This window comes from Periplaneta americana, chromosome 7, assembly GCF_040183065.1.
Source record: "Periplaneta americana isolate PAMFEO1 chromosome 7, P.americana_PAMFEO1_priV1, whole genome shotgun sequence".
Classification (NCBI taxonomy): domain Eukaryota; kingdom Metazoa; phylum Arthropoda; class Insecta; order Blattodea; family Blattidae; genus Periplaneta; species Periplaneta americana.
In genome coordinates this window covers 125,254,158-125,269,581 of record NC_091123.1, presented here as the reverse complement: position 1 = coordinate 125,269,581, position 15,424 = coordinate 125,254,158, and positions in this window count along the sequence as shown.

Here is a 15,424-nt window from a genome sequence, read left to right as displayed (position 1 = left end):
GCCAACCAGGCAGCCAGACGGCTTCTACGGAAACGAGTAGCCCACCACTTTGTTGGTAACAGGTTACGAGTCTCCCTAGCGCCACTACAAAAACGTGACTAGGACAGAACTGACCAGAGCACTGGACTCTCCACCTCTCATTAACATCTGCCGTCGAAAGCTTGGAAGCTAATCTCCAACTCACCTGGCTGAGAACCCGAGAAGAGTTATTCCGTATCAAATGCCGGGAAAGTCTCAAGTCATACAACTATGTTTCTATTCTTCTAATTTTTAAGCAATAATAATTAAGAAGAAATGTGAAATAAGGCACAGAAATGAAATCCTCGTAGTGGTAAATCTCTCACACTTGTTCATGCACGAGGAATTCTTTTGAACTTAGAAACTCGATAGCCTTTTTTTTTTTTAACGAGTCAAAACATAATAATTAATAGAAGGTAAGAATTTTGTAAGACATGTGTATTGTATCGTCATTGTCAAGTCGAAACCTGCTATGGAGATTTTGTGGATTTTTAGATTTTGGTAACACATAGCAGGTTACACGTTACAGTATTTGAGATATGATATATGATATGATATGATATATGACATGATTTATATGATTTATGCTATATGATATGATATGATATTATGATATGATATATGATATGATATGATATATGATATGATATATGATATGATATTATATGATATGCCTATATGATATGATATGATATGATATGATATGATATATTTCTTTCTACAGCTCTTACTTAGTAATGGGTCGCCACTACATCTCTGTATTCATGCTCTAATTACAATAACACATACAAACTTGTATCGACTTGTGCAGACATCTTATTTTACCTTTGCTATCTCTGTTACTATAATACATACCCTCAATTTGCTCTCTGATCTCTCACCCTAGACATTTTCCCTTCTGTCTAGTGAACACCTCACCACTTTTATTGTTTACTTATATTGAAGTATTTCCTATCGTATGAAATTTCCCTAATTTTAAACTAATTTTTACTAACACTACTTAATCATGATCATTCACTTTCATCTCCGATTTACAATCACTTCTACCTCTCCTCACTTCCGTCATCACTCTTCTTCCCTCTTTCTCCATTAGTGACTGAATCACATGTTTATTTGTTCACTTTCACCCCGACAAATTTTTCGTTAGGCATAATTTTTTTAAGTCAATGCTCAAATCAACTTTCATTTGTAAACTTACATTGAAATACTTCTTCTCTTCCTATCATTTCAATATCTCTGATTGTACACTTAGTCGACACTTCCAATATTAGTAACATGTCACTATCAATTCCTATTAACAAACACTTCGAATTTCCTCTAGTCACCTCCTTTATCATTTATTGTTTCTGTGGACACTAATTCACTCATTCGTTCATACATTTTCCCTCCGATTATTTTGATAGTTACTATTACTGATTGAACACTCACTTAATTGTTTCTATGTCTTTTCCCACTCTTTTATCACTTCCCCCCTCTTAAGCACCAACTTCGTAGACTGTAGTTCTCCAGTTCCTTATTCCCTCCTTTCCCCCCCACCCTCACAAGTAGATTGACCACCCAAATCTTCTTTACGTCCCTTCCTTTTCGACTCCGTACGTCTTGTGTTTCTTTTGAACCACCACCTTGACCTGTTTTTTGTGACTTACTCTACCCGCCGTCAGCTGGAATGGAATGGAATTTAACTGAGGGGGGGCACGGATGGCCCAGCACTGCAACCTGTTGAGATCTATTGCGCTAACCCTCGATATGGAATGAGTTGCGTGCCACAGATCCCCTACGCGCACCGCCCTAACCACATGATCCCCTTAACGACCGCTCCCTACAGCCGACAGAAATCCATATATAGGCTACCTTATTTTATTTCAAGGAGTGCAGTTCGGTGGCTCCTTTGAACACCCACTTACAGATTTATGACTTCCTACACAAACAACTCTGACAATTCCATCCTGTCCCCTCGTCCCAACATTGCACAGTTGCCACAATCCTGGTGACCTTCGAAATTATGCAGTGAAACTGACGGGATTCTTGGAATTCGGAAAAGATGCGACAACTCTGCCTCCACGTGGATTTGACTGGAGGCTGTCAATTCTTCTGAACGAAGGTTGTGATTGGTTACTAACAGGAGAAGACAAGATTTCCGTCACAGTAAGGAAGACATTTATTTATGACAACCAATTAGTAGTGGGCAGTAGAAGGTCTGTCGGCAAAGTCTTTTCTATGAAATTGCACTCCATGAAATAAAATAAGGTATACCATTCCTGCTTCGATAACTTCCCCCAAGGCCCCCTATCGGTCCAAGGCGAAACTCCTCCGCCTCGGATGCTCGTTGCAGAAGCCATCCAGCGTCGCTTAAGTACATTCCACGAAGGCCGGTCGAGAGAGCCAGTAGCTGTAGAGTGATCTGAAAAACCAGAAACGGGATGATGAGGAAAGGATGATGGGGGAGGAAAGGAAGTGGCGAAGATGAATGGGTTCCAATCGCCTGATAAAGTTACCGGATATTCATCCATAGGAATGAGGGGAAAACCCTGAAAAAATCCTCACCCAGGCAACTCGTTCTTACCGGGAATCGAACCCGGGACCGCTGCGCCACCAGCTGACTCGTTATCTTATCACTTCCGCTATTGTCAGCAGTCTTCAGTATTGTTGCTTACATGGTGACGATGGACTTACTTGCGACCACGCGTCTCTCTTTTCAATGATGTCATACGTGTCTGCTTCCATTCTTCCTGAACTTGCTGTGTCAGACATTCCCTGTGTAGTTAATGCCCTTGCTTCGGATTGTCCTGAACTAATTGAATCCCTTCTTGAAACTTCTGCTACACTTTGTTGGCTACTATTCTCACTTCTTCCAACCATTTGCTTGTTTATAATCTTCCTCATTTTCATTTTCAAGTCATTTCTGTTTCCTTCCATGTCCTCCGACTCCAATTCCTTTCGATTTAAATTTTCTAGACAAAATTCTAGATCGAAAGTCTCATTATTAATGTTCAATACAGCCTTGCGAAATGTCCGTTCTTCCTAGCCGCCCACATAAACGGTAGCAGGAATCTTCTTCTATATCTCGTCTCATAATAATAGTCCAACTCGTGTCGAATATTTGAGTTTTTTAAGTGCTTTCTTGTACACAGAATTTTCTTCTTTGTTAACATGTTTTCTAATTTAACCACAATAGGTCGATTCAATCCTCTTCCGATTCTGTAGGCTTCTACAATTTGTCCGTCGCTCACGTCCATGTTGAAAACCTCCCAGCACACTTTGAATACAGTGTCGTACGTTGTCTCGTTCTTTTCCTGTTCCATTTCCTCTACGCCGAAATATATTAAGTTCCTCTTCCTCTGCTTATCCTCTCAGAATTTTAATTTCCTCTTCATTTGTTTGTTTTCTAGCTGCATTTATTTCATCTTCCTGCAGAAATCCTCGACTTTTTCTTTCACTCGTTCATTGTAACCTCCATTTTTTTACAGATTATTTAATACTGCATCCTTTTACACAACAAATTACGTGGCGAAAATCGATCTTAGAGGAGTAAATTAACGATTTACACACAGCGGGGCTGTATTGAATTTCTCCACCCACTATATGAATCGCATCATTAAACTCAAGTGTATCGGGTGAGATTTCTTTGGGACAACATAATGAAATTGTGACATTTCATTGTAGACATCAAGCACTGTTACATGATTCAGGATTTAAATAAAACAGGCAAATAAAACGGGCAAATAAAACAAAGAATATAAGATAATATTATAGAAATTATTTAAATTTAATTAAGTTTAAACTAAAAACACGTCAATTTAGATATTGAGTGGAAAGTCTGAAACCAGGCGCAATTGCATTTTATATTTCACCACCACCCCGAGCCACCCCACTTCGAAATTTCAAATGGCACCCATTATTTTTATACTTGAATATAAAAAAGCATTCAATTATTTACACATCTCCATTATTTGTTTTCGCATCTTTTGTTTACTATCGTCGCCTGGCAGCTTGGATTGCTGTTATTGTTGATTAGAGCTGAAGAGAATAAAGCTACAAAAACTTATTGAGCATTTCATGTAATAGTTGTGTTTGTGTATTAAATTATTTTAAAATGGTGCATACCTTCAAGAGAGAACATAAATCATTCTTATTGATTAAATGTATGAAATTACTCAAAATAAGCTGTGTTTTCATCCTAAAATCAACTGATAATAACAAAAATACAGGTTGCCAGACGACGACAGAAAACAAAAGATGCGAAAACAAATGAAAGAGGTGAATAAACAATTGAATACTCTTTCATATGTAAGTATAATAGTAATATGCGTCACAAGAGCGGTATGTTGAAGTTTTCATGTTCGAGGAAAAGTTTGAAAAACCGAAACGTAGTTGAGCTTTTTTAGTTTCCGAGAATTGAAAGAAAACATACCGCTCGTGTATCGTACATTATTTTGTGCGAAGATCGTTTAATACATACCTGAAAGAGGAATTTATAATTAGTTGCAATGAAATCTCCATCTTGGTTTCTGTTCAATGACGGAAAATTTGCAAAACAAAAATATCTATCTTCAACATTGTTGCTTTAAAATGTTTTCTCTGTTTACTGTACTCCAGCAGGCCGTGATATACGTCTGTCTTTTCCCCCCCAGTCTATAAACGCGAACTTAAACCAAACGGCTTCCTTAATGTTGCATGCATCACGAATGCAGTAACTTTAGTGGAGTTGTAGAGTTTACTTAATTTTTGCAAATATTTAAAAACAATAATTAACAGTGCAATTTAGGTGAAATTGCAGTGGTAAGTTTCGAATTTATAATTATTACTATATTGAACGTCTCTTACTTATTTACTTACTTACTGGCTTTTAAGGAACCCGGAGGTTCATTGCCGCCCTCGCATAAGCCCGCCATTGGTTCCTATCCTGAGCAAGATTAATCCAGTCTCTACCATCATATCCTACCTCCCTCAAATCCATTTTAATATCATATTCCCATCTACGTCTCGGCCTCCCCAAAGGTATTGAACGTCTCTAAAAATAATATGTTAAAAGCCTAAAGCAGTAAAATCAATATGTCACTTAAGCGGTAAGAAGAGGGAATTTGTTATGTGTGTTAGGTTGGGAATACTGAATGTGGAATTTTAGACTTACCGCGGATTGGTTTTGTGCGGAAACCAAGCAAATACGCCCGATCTCGCACAAAAATATAAGGGTGTCATTTGAAATTTCAAAGTGGGGGTGGTTGGGGATGGGGTGAAATCTAAAATGCGATCAAGCCTGGTTTCAGACTTCCCCCTCAATATATAAATCGACGTGTTTTTTGTTTAAATTGAATTCAATTTAAATAATTAGTTATTTAGACTGGGAATTTTTGAAATGAAAGCCCTGTATAAATATTTAACATGGTTAAGAATTGTCTATTTAAATTTCTTCGCTGTGATCAACCTCGATATGAGATAGCAGGGCAGTATAATGATGACAAAACGGACAAGCACCATGTCCGAGGCAAAACTCGAAACAACAATCATATTCTACATCAAACGTAACCAAAGCTATTTTAACTACTGCGTACATAATGGCCGTAACAGTACATGAATCACTTCTTTTTTGTGGGTTATTATTGCTGGTTAAAGGTGATACTGATAATTTTAATTTGTTTAGAAGAGGCAAAAGACTATTCGAAAAAGCGATGTTACGATTTGGCGAAATGTTCGTGTACAGAGGGGAACGCAACCTCTGTTGGGAGTTTTTAAACAAAGGATATGGGAATATCCGTGACACCACAGCAACGTGTAACCATTCTGTGGGGAATAATTCTGATTTTATCTAGACAATGGCTTCATTGTACAGGATAGTTGAAATGTGGTGAACAAAGTTTGTTTTTCTGGTTACCCTCAATTTATATTCCACGTATGCTATTATAACTCTGCGCTCGAGTGTTAATGGTCCCGCTATTAAAGTACATAGCTGATAAGGGCTAAGCCCTCTCGTTGCGCGCTCTAGAATAAATCGAGACTGCCCCGAATTAAAATACACGTGGAGATCTGCATTAAGTTCGATGAACAAGTACCGCGATCCAACTCCATATATACTGCTGCAATTAATCTCAACGGTGCGTGCACTTCTATCCATCCATTTAGCTGTTTGGATTAGCCTCAGTGCAAACGACCATGTCTTAGTAATGAGACAGAGATTCAGACCCCAGCGGACCTTTGACATAATACACAAAGCGGTTAATGCGTTGGTTTGAGGATAGCCGCAGTCAAGTATTCGAATCCCATTTCTATCGTTGCAGCTTAATGCTGTCAGTTGGTGCTTGTTATTGTCGTGAGTGAAGGCATATGGATTTCATTTTAAGAGACTGGATGTGTCTAGAAATAGCTTAATAATATGGAAGTTCTTGAACAGTATTTATTATAATTAAAATTATTATTAAAATTTTTATTGTTACATTAGCTTAATAATAATAATAATAATAATAATAATAATAATAATAATAATACAATATGGAAATTTCAACAGATAAAGTAAAAATTATGGCATTCTGTGGGAAATACCCAATACGAAGTAAAATTTGTCTCGACAATAAAATATTAGAAATATGTAATAGTTTCCCATATCTAGGTTACAATCTTTCCATTTTTTAAGAATTGGATATATCACAGAAAATTAATAAATACACAAGAGCTATGGGCATTATAAATAACTTCCCGTGATTTTACGAGAAGATTACAAGAGAACGGCAGTTACGTAGACTTTCAGCTCCCCACTACTACCATTAATGCACAACACAATGTCAATACGGCGGTTGCTGTCGTCTGCGATACAAAGAACTTTTCTGTTGATTTTCGAGTTTGGCATTTTTTCCGGTTATTATATGCTTATTTAAGTTGTGTTAACTCTCGCTAGTGGTTTTATATTTTATTTTATCCGTCTTAGTATTTATTTTATTATTGTAAATATTTTTGTTTTATCACTATTATTATTATTATTATTATTATTATTATTATTATTATTATTATTATTATTATTATTATTAATGAATTATTTTGTATTACAATCTTTGTATCATTCCTATCACGATTATATTATTATTATTATTATTATTATTATTATTATTATTATTGTTACTATTATTTATATCATCAGCATTATTATTTGAACCCTGTAAAATTTATGTAGACTACTGGACTGTACCCGAGCACGAGCATTATGCTCATTTCGGGTATCTATTCATATGTATTCAATTCAAATGTAAATTGTAAATAAATTTGAAAAAAAAATAGTGTGATGAAACCATCCTTGATTCAGAAACACACCCGCATACGTCTCTACAACACACTGGCACGACCGATGCTCAGCTATGGCAGCGAAGCATGGACACTGAGGAAAGCAGATAAAAGCAGAATAACGGCTTGTGAAATGCGATTCATGCGAAGAACAGCGGGCTATACTAAGTGGGATCTGAAAAGAAATTGTGAAATTTTAAAGGAACTAAAAACTCAACCAGTTTTAGATTACATTGTTCAATATCAGTCTAATTGGAAACATAATTTGGAAAGAATGAGTAATAGTATACTCCCAAAGGCACTTTATGATTATGTACCACATGGCCAAAGATCTGCTAAGAGATGGCGTGAAAATTTTATGTGAGACCATAACAGGCCTTGTGGCCTAACACTTGTTAGACAGAACAAGAACAACAGGTTTATAATACATACGCATCCTCCTCTAGAGTATCCAAATTTTATAGCATTTTACTTCTAATGGCTAGATTGTGCACCAATATGTCAAGGTTAAATCTCAAATCTCTTCGCAGTGCATATGGAGAGAAGGCATATGTCACTGTTGATAGTGATACGTCCGTCCGACAGGGACGTTAAGCCTGGCGCTATTCGACAGGAGTAGCTTACGTGCCGTCATTGGGTTTCCCCTTCTCCCCTCCTCGTCTTCATCATTTTATTTATTTTATTGGGTTATTTTACGACGCTGCATCAATATCTCAGGTTATTTAGCGTCTGAATGAAATGAAGGTGATAATGCCGGTGAAATGAGTCCGGGGTCCAGCACCGAAAGTTACCCAGCATTTGCTCATATTGGGATGAGGGAAAACCACGGAGAAAACCTCAACGAGGTAACTTGCCCCAACCGGGATTCGAACCCGGGCCACCTGGTTTCGCGGCCAGACGCGCTGACCGTTAGTCCACAGATGTGGACCATCTCCATCATCATCACTCATTCCACACACACTTACACGAACACTTAATCATACACTCACCCTAGTACACGACGTAACTCTCCACATATACAGTGTGTCCCGCCGAAGTGGTGTACAACTAGAAAAATGGGTCATAGTCCTGCCATCTATCCGCAATATGCGGAACCCAAATCACTTAAATTGAAGTGGGTAACATTGGATACATACATACACACGCACGCACGCATGCGCACACACAATTTTAATATCCATTCCATCCTTTCTTCCCAATCCACTTCGACCAATCCTTTCTCTCCCGTTGACCTTCTGACCTCATGTAACCATGTGATCTTAAGTCGACCTCTCTTCTTTCCCTAACGGGGAAAACGATTTTAAAATTTTCTGGACAGTCTCTGCTGTAGCATTCGTCTTCGTGCCCAAATCATTCTAATTATTTGTATTTTATGAAGTCTAACGAAGAATTTTGAACATGCATTTCTTTTCTTATTATTTCCCATTCTCCAAAATCAAATCTCTTGTTTCTACAAAAAGGTGATGATACTGTAATAATAATAATGATAAAGTAATAATAATGAAATGTCAATAATGATAATATACGAAACTGTTGAATTAACTCGTAAAGGCAAATGTATTTTATTAGATGCAATTTAATTTAATGTAATGTAATCTACCGAGCGAAGGGTCGCGATGGTATCATCTCGGATTCGCATTCGAGAGGGCCGGGTTCAAATCCCGACGCCGGCCAATTTGAGTGTGAGTTTTCTCGAGTTTTCCTCACTTGCAATGGCGAATGCCGGATTGGAATTTACTTTCCACCTACCCCAAACGTTCTGTCAATTGTCTGTAACATACGTAGACCTATGTATGTTCGTGTTGTGTTTAATAGGTTGTCTTACGTCGAGCTGATCCCTCATCAGGGAAGTCCCTCCATTGATAATGCTTTGTGTATAATCCAAAGAACTATGGACACTGTCTTGTAAGACACAGAAAGGAGGATGAACAAGGTTAAAGAAGTAATGTATTCTATAATGAAATGTGATGTTATGTAATACTGTACGATGTAATACAAAATAACAGCGTAGCTTACTCTGCTAAGGCGCTTGCCTTCCTATCCAGAGTTGTGCTCGAGCGTGGGTTCGATTCCCACTTGGGCTGACTACCTGGTTGGGTTTTTCCGAGGTTATCCCCAAGCGTAAGGCGAATTTCAGGTCATCTTTGGCGTATCGTCGCGTCGGCCTCATCTTGCCAAATGCCATTTCACTATCATCAATCCCATCGACGCTAAGTAACCTAGTATTTGATACAGTGTCGTTAAATAACTAACTAAAATTATATAAAATGATAAATGATAAATAATATAATAATATAATTCTCTATTGTTCTGACAACGTTGCACCGTACGTCGGAAACTGAACACCAAAATGTTCTACCTGGATTTTGGACATGTAGGAACAGCACACTAACATTTTCTACTTGGATTACGGTCATATGGAAACTGCACACCAAAATATTTCCTACCTGCTTTGTCAATACTATAGATAGTTTTAATTTACCAAATTGTTTTAATTTTGTTCGAAATGGAGCGTCTGTTTACATCTAAAAGTGAACGGGGCAACTTAGTACTGGTATATGACGACTGTAAGTGTTATAAAGCCAAGGAATTGAAAAACTATGAAGTAATGTGGAGGTGTTGTGTTAGAAAATGCAATGCGAAAATTTATACCTTGCTGAACAATACGGAAGTTATTAGAGAACGCGGTAGGCATAACATGTGATGAACATTAGTATATTAAATCGCCAAATAATTAATGCAGCTGCAAAAAGAAAAGCCATCGATGTTGTTAATAGTAAGTCATCAAAAATATTTCATCCTGTTTGTCAAATCGTGCCTAAGAAAACCTAAAAGTGCGTGACATATCTCGAATAAAAGGTAGCTTATACAAATCCTGGAGGAAACTTAAATTTATTCTACCTAAATCGCAACTCGAAGTTCATGACAGACTGAGTCATTTAAACTGTATTACTAAACGAAGCGAAGATTTCGTTCTTTTCAATAACAAGAAGCGAAGATTTCTTCGCTATGGAACAAGTTGAGGTAAAACCGATAGGTACTAGAGTTGAGAAATTTGCAGATTATTTAGCCTACTAGAAACGTACATCTCCGAAGATGCAATTTTCTCTCCTACTGTATGGGCAGCACTGACTACATCGACCCCTCGCACAAATGACAGTGAATCATTTCACAAGCATTTTAATTTCAGTTTTTACAGCAGTAATCTTTCATTGTATAAATTCGTGAATCAACTTTTAGACATACAAACTGAGACTTATATTATTAAACTGGAAAGCACTGAAGGAAGTAACCGAAGTTTCAATGTAAAGTCAGCCAAATGCAAAAGAAACATATTTGGAAATTTTGCAGTTTCCGGGTAGGATTAGTAAAACCCTTGTGAATCAGTTTGCAGTATCCGGGTAGGATTAGTGGGTCCCTCGAAAAGCGGTGTGCAGTTTCCATCTACCCGCACCGAAGTGTACAGTGACTAAAGGAGAAACGTTTTTCATGTGATTACCTAATACAGTAACACCATAGTCTACTATATACAGTCACGAAGCTTGGAGTGATTTTTTTGCATTTCTCGCGATAGTTGCTAGCCGCTTGGAGCGCTGTGAGTACTAGAAACAATAGACTGGGTCACTGCTATCGTGATCTAATACAGGCCGTAAGGCAGACCATGTGACTCGCTTAACATGATCACGAAGGGCGGCGTTTCAATCATATAAATTAATTGGAATGCATAAAGAGTAACATATATTTCTCTAAAATGTAGTGTAACTGCATTAATAAAATTTAAAACAATGATTATGAGACACTTCAGACATAATTCCTTGCGAGTTAAGGTGTAATATTATTTTCGGTGTGAAAATTACGTTGTTCGTATGTGTAATACCTGCCTTTATTTCGATTAAATATTGCGAAATTCTTTTGAACATTCATTTATGCACGATTCAATAATTTTCAGTTGCACCGCACGAATATTTAGATATGTTGAAATTATAGGTTATGTTTATTGTACCAGTTGCCCCTTTCTGTCTAATTTTAATGGTCTCCAATGTCCTGCTACTACATATGTATGTTATGTCATATGGAAATTATAGGTTATGTTTACTATATTTAACTTATATTCCTATATTCGCAATTATACATTATAATTAAACATAATGTAATGTATGACACCCGTCACATTCTATTTGTCGGTATTTTAATACTACAGTTGAATACTGAATTATTGTATTTATCTACTATCTAAGAGACGAAGTAACACAATCGTACGTACACTAATTTCATAGAAGTGGTATGGTAAATTTTCTGTGTACAATTAAGGAAGGTAGACGTGCTAAATTAAAATCACAATATAAATTCGTTTTTATTGAACCTCAAAATAACTTCCATTCTAAACTTAAAATGCTGATGCGAACATTATGTTAACACTTAAAATTCTCTTCACATTAAAATAACACAGTTTTGTAATTATTTCTGCAACATACTGTATTATGCAATGAGAAATAAACGGAACTTATGGACACATTACACTAAATAAAGCTTAACAATGGTACGAAATAAAGTTATAATATAATATTTCACTGAGCTACATACACTGAAATGGAAAACCCGAACATACATTCTAGATCGAAAAGGCATTGACTGTGCCGTATTTCGCTTTATTGTGAAAAGTTGCGTAAACTATGAAATGTTCGTTATCGGTTGTAATAACTGTAAATGGCTAAAATACAATAATTTGAATAATAATATGGGGCAAGGAGACGTTTGTGGTACTATAAAATATTGCATGAAAAAGAGGTCAGAGTTATCCTTCTTCCGAAAGATCCAAGAAGGTGAGTTTATAAAATATTATATATACTTTATGAAAATAATATATAAACCTTATGTATTTCATATTTCAATAGTGGAAGGAAGGTGTTAATTTTTTCAAAAGAATACGATATCGAAAGTACAATACATTTTATCGTCTGCTGGGGAAAGGATCTGTGATGAGGCGATAGTAGCGATCCTGGTGGTTAGCAACTATCTATGGATGCATATTTCAACTGTTTATGTTTGCATATTTAGTAAGTATTGAGCTTCGTAACTGTATATACTAGACTGTGGTAACACGGAAATCCACCGCTGTGGAGTAACGATCAGCATGTCTGGCCTTCAAACCCAGGTGAAAATCCTATTTGAGACAAGTTACCTGTTTGAGGTTTTTATTCTGGGGTTTTCCCTCAACCCATTAAGAACAAATGCTGAGTAACTTTCGGCGCTGGAGCCTGAACTCATTTCGCTGTCATTATCACCTTCATCTCATTCAGACGCTGGATAACAATAGCAGTTGATAAAGCAACGTAAAATAAAACAAACTGAAAAAATAACACGGAAGAAATAAACTATAAACACAACAGTAATCCTTTCACGAGAAATATATGAATTTCTACTCCTCTTTTGTTTTTTTGCAAATCCAGCTCGTTTTCTCGGGTTTTTCTGCGCAAGCATTACTATTTGACTTCCAACGAAGGACTTATTGTCTTGTAATTATGGGCACGAACCCGTCTGTTTCATATTGTGATGTTTTTCTGTCTGAAAGCAGACGTACATCATTATCCGCGTAACGTACATTCCCAAGAGAGACTACCGACCCGAGATCTCAACCACTTGTTGCATAAACAAAAACTGTATCTGACAGCCATCAAAAAGCAGTTACATTACATCGAAGGGAGGAAAGAAGAAGAAGGGCACTGAAATACTGTCAACTGTCTCAAGAAAACAATATTGTCTCTTGTCTCTTATTTTTCAGTTGTGTCCAAAGTTTTTTACTCGTTTCATTAGAAGTTCGATCAGTTGTTGAGTTCTGATCCATAGGGAACATGAATTTTATCCCGGGAGAATACTGTGTGATTTATGTTGGAGCAAATTGTCTGAGACTGTATAGATTTCCTATGTTAATATTTCTTTCAACATTGCTTCACTAAAGCTATAATACCATCCTGCTATCTCTGAATTTTTTTCCGTTTAAGACAGTCCTCATTTAGTTGAGACAGGTTTTATTTTTTTACTAAAGTTTAATATTTGAACCAGCTATAGCAATACTCTCGCTGAGATATAAAAAATGCTTCTGAGTTTCAAAGTAGTGGCCAATGGCATCGAATGGTGCAATCTTTGTGTTCGCTGTTTAAGGCCGGGAATACACGGGCGCGCTGCGGCAGTAATGCAACAAGGGTCGAACAGAATTCGAGACTTCGTTCGCTCGTTTGTACGCGATTTCAAGCACGCGCTGCGGCCAGAACGCGCACACCTCAAATGCCGCGCAGCGATCCGTGTCTTGTCGGTTTTTCACGCGAACACAAAGGGATTCGTTGCCGCAGTGTGGACGGAACCCGTTGCCGTTTGTCTCGTGAAGCGCGCACACCCCAAGCATGGAGTGGTCTGAAGTAGACTGGACCTCATAAATTATGCCGTCTTGTGGAATCCTGGTGATATTGACTATTATAATAAAAACAACGGAACGTGCCAGGGAATACGCAAGATGAGACAGGGCTCTAAAACGAGCGAAAAAGTAGGATGATAGTACAGAATTACTGGCAAACGACGTTGGAATTATCCAAGCCGCTGCTGGGACGTTAATTTTTTTAATTGGTTATTTTACGACGTTCTATCAACTAGTAGGTTAGGCTCTATTTAGCGTCGATGAAATTTGTGATTGCGAATTTGGAAATTGACGAGATGAGGCCGAAGATACGCCATAGATTACTTGACATTCGTCTTACAGTTGAGGAAAACCTTAGAAAAGCACAATTAGGCAATCAGCCCAAGCGGGAATCGAACCCATGCTTGAGCGCAATTCCGGATCAGCAGGCAAACGCGTACCGCTTGAACCATGCCGATGGTTTCTGAGAGGTTAAAGATCACTGTTGAAGAATGTGAAATCAAATCATTTTTTACTTTCTTTTATCTAAAATAATAGCATATCATGCGACTACTAGGAAAGGAATTCAGCAAGTTATTTATGACATTCAGGTCGGAAGCAAAACGAAACTTATAGATGTAGATTCATTTTCCGGGCTGAGAGGCCGTGGTCTATTAGTTGGTTTTATACCAGACGTTTCGTTTGCAACTGCGGCAGACATCTTCAGTGGAGTGGTATCCGAGGTCGCAAGACTCTTCTCGGCGTACCTGAGGCAACTGATCCTGTGTCTGGTTGTGCGGGCGTATTTATAGTGCGGCTCGCGGGCCGAGGCCTGCTGTCGCTGCGGTCCGCGCCGCTTTGTTCGCTGCTCCCGTTCTGGGTTCCGTCCTTTTGTTGTAGTGGCTTCTTATCTGTTCTGTTTAGGACCGGGTACCAACACTTGTTTAGCTTTACGCCTTCTTCCTTGCGATTAAAGTTGTTGTTATGTTTATGTATTTCGATCGCTTCTCTATGTAGACGGGGGAAGAAGTGCGTCGTCGTGCTCAAGATGTCCGTGTCCTTGAATCTTATGTTGTGATCGCCCTCTTGATAGGCATGTGCTGCCACTGCCGATTTGTCGATCTGTCCTAGGCGGCAATTCCTATTATGTTCTGTCAAGTTGTTTCAATTGGTTGCTGAGGTATTTCGCCAGCTCATAGGTAGGAGAGCCGATAGCATTGACGATCGGCCTGAGTGGAACCTCCTTTTTATGTATTTTTGGTAGGCCGTATAGTCTAGGCGAGTTGTTTCAATTGGTTGCTGAGGTATTTCGCCAGCTCATAGGTAGGAGAGCCGATAGCATTGACGATCGGTCTGAGTGGAACCTCCTTTTTATGTATTTTTGGTAGGCCGTATAGTCTAGGCGAGTTGTTTCAATTGGTTGCTGAGGTATTTCGCCAGCTCATAGGTAGGAGAGCCGATAGCATTGACGATCGGTCTGAGTGGAACCTCCTTTTTATGTATTTTTTGGTAGGCCGTATAGTCTAGGCGATAGCAGCACATGTGCAGTGGCAGCACATGCCTATCAAGAGGGCGATCACAACATAAGATTCAAGGACACGGACATTTTGAGCACGACGACGCACTTCTTCCCCCGTCTAAATAGAGAAGCGATCGAAATACATAAACATAACAACAACTTTAATCGCAAGGAAGAAGGCGTAAAGCTAAACAAGTGTTGGTACCCGGTCCTAAACAGAACAGATA